Source organism: Cicer arietinum, chromosome 8, assembly GCF_000331145.2.
Source record: "Cicer arietinum cultivar CDC Frontier isolate Library 1 chromosome 8, Cicar.CDCFrontier_v2.0, whole genome shotgun sequence".
Lineage (NCBI taxonomy): Eukaryota > Viridiplantae > Streptophyta > Magnoliopsida > Fabales > Fabaceae > Cicer > Cicer arietinum.
This window is the reverse complement of record NC_021167.2, coordinates 16,620,432-16,623,220: the sequence shown is the minus strand read 5'-3', so window position 1 is coordinate 16,623,220 and position 2,789 is coordinate 16,620,432.

Below are 2,789 nucleotides of genomic sequence, written 5' to 3'. Positions count from 1 at the left end.
AGTCTCGAAAAGGAATCGAGACCGTTGGCACCGAGTTAGTGGTGGGGAGAACTCTGATATATTAATGTTGTTGTGGTGATTTCTGGTTGAAAATTTTGGAGATTGAATATGGGTGATTAATGTTTGGAAATTTTGGTGATTCATGTTTGGTGAAATTGATGTGTTCATAATTAATATTATGAATTTTTTAGAAGAAATTTATGTGTGACTTGGTGGAAAATGAATTTAATTCAATTTAGGTGTGAATGGAATTTGGAGTTGTGATTTATGTGTGGTTGTGGAAATTTTAATTGGTGTGAATAAATATGTTTGAGTATGCTCTGTGTTGTGTTTGAAAAATCATTAGTGTTAAATGAGTATTAAAAATGGGGAATCTTTTAATAGCTGCATTTACTTAATGATTATGGTGAAAAGAGTTAGAGTATGCTCATGCTTTTCATAGTACATGGTGACCGCGATGGGGCCATGGTGATAGTGGTGACCATGATGGGCCACGGGATGATGCCATGTGAATTGTTGGTTCATCTTATCCTTGCGGGGATTGTCGCGTCGTGCTGATCTGTGAGAGATTGCACTCTAGAATATGCTGATCTGTGAGCGATTGCACTCTAGAAAATCGTGCTGGTCTGTGAGAGACTGCACGCTAGTAAATTGTGCTGGTCTGTGAGCGACTGCACTCTTGTATGTCGTGCTGGTCTGTGAGAGACTGCACGCTAGTAAATCGTGTTGATCCGTGAGAGATTGCACCTTGGTAATTAGTACTGGTCTGTGAGAGGCTGTACAATTATGATTTACGCCCTTCGAGGAGGGTTTTGGTTTGGAATTATGGAATCATGCATTTTGGCATATACGCATTGCATTAGAGTGTTTGACATGCAAGTTATGTTTGTTATACTATGATGATTGTATATACATATTCGGTTGTTGTTGTGATTTACCGTAATTGCTTTGAGGTGTGAAGTTAGGTTGATTAAGTTTTGATGTAATTATGTGTTCATAATTGATTTAATGAATATTCGAAGTGTTGATTGATTCAGAGCTATTTTAGAACTGAAAATCTGCATTTTCTCTGTTGTATTCGGCTATGACAGTGCAGTTTGTTAAAACTTCATTTTTCAACATTGTTTATGCATTTTTGGACATATGAAAACCCTTTCGAGGAGTATGCTAAGACGAAAGGTTCTTTTGAGCATTTGAAAATATAGCAATTTTGCTATGTGATATTTGTTAATTTCGGTTGATGACCTTTACAATTATTGTGGAAATCTGGGTTTTGCCCTCAGATGAGAACCATGATCATCCTATCGGTTAGTACCCTGAAGATGGGAAAGTAGTTAGTCATACTTGACCGAAGCCATGTCAGAAGGATCTTGCGGGGCGCGTGGAGATCACCCAGGTTGTATAGTTTTTTGTAGCATGATCAGATTAGAGGGTTGTATAGGGTTTAGCTGTCTTTCTTTTGTGGATGTATGTATTTCAATTTGAAAGATTGTACCTATACCTCATGTTGTCATCTTGACTTTTATTTTGATGGGTCCTTGTACCATTTTTTGATACGACGTGGGGAAGTTAAAATTCTTGGGGCAATGTTTTTGTACAGGTGTCTCCCGAGAATACTCCAGGGGTATGAGCTATGTCTCATAGGTCTCATAACCCCGGTGTATTTTGTCGTGTAAATACTTTGGGTTTGTATTTCAAAAACTATTTCCGCTGCTTGTAAATATTGTTGCCTTTTGTCGTTATGTTACGACTTAAATATTTCATCCAAAAGTATTTTCTTTGTTTTTTTTTAAAAAAAATACACTCGTGCTATTAGAAATCGGGGTGTTACATTGTGGTATCAGAGCCTTGGTTTGGATTTCTTGGGGGATGTGGAGTTTTGGTTTTAGATTGTAGGTCAACCTGTAGGTTGAGAGTTGTTATCTGATCATGCGTAGGGTTAAGTTGTCTAAGTGTCATGTCCAGTGTAGTTCTTACGTATTGATGTAGTCAGAAATTATTTTTGGAATTATTCCAAGGGGTGTTGAAATTTCTTCTTGATGTTTGCTTTGAGGAAACAACACCTCCAAGAAGGAAAGACGCTGCAAGAGTGAACGTTAATAGGGATGATCAAATGGTTAAAGCTATGAATAACATGGATGTTTCTGTTGTTGCACAAACAACTGCATAAACTCTGCGAGATCTAGAGAAGAGGGAAATAGAGATATGTGCTGCTGCGTCAAGGGGATTAGAAGATTTTCGTCGTTACCATCCTCCAAAGTTCAGGGGTAATGAGAACTCAGAAAAAGTTGATCAATGGATTCACGAAGTGGAAAATATCTTCGAGATGACGGATTGTCAGGCAGAGTTGAAGCGAATCATGACGACATGAAAATTATGAAATGGTTCCAAGGATACATAAGCTATGTGTTGGTGTTAACTCGAAGATGATGAGAATGGATGGATTAACATTAGACTAATAAGAGATTTCAAATAAAGATCTAAGTGGAGGACTTTTGTTAAGAAAAGTATTAGATGTTTTCCTGGTAGATTTCAGGATGAGACTAGATGAAGTTTGATAATTGTCAAAGAGAAGTGAACATCATGAAATGGTTGAGAAGACGAGGCTTCCTTTTGGAATAGTATTTGGTGCTTAGGTGTCTAGGAAGAGGCTTGTATTAAAGTTAAGGGGCACCACACATTAGGGGTGAATACCACCTTGGTTAAGAAAATGACGCTTTGAGGAATAGTCAATACCTTGAGGGGTAAGGTCGAGCATTCGAGTTAAACTAGAGTCATAATTTAGATTG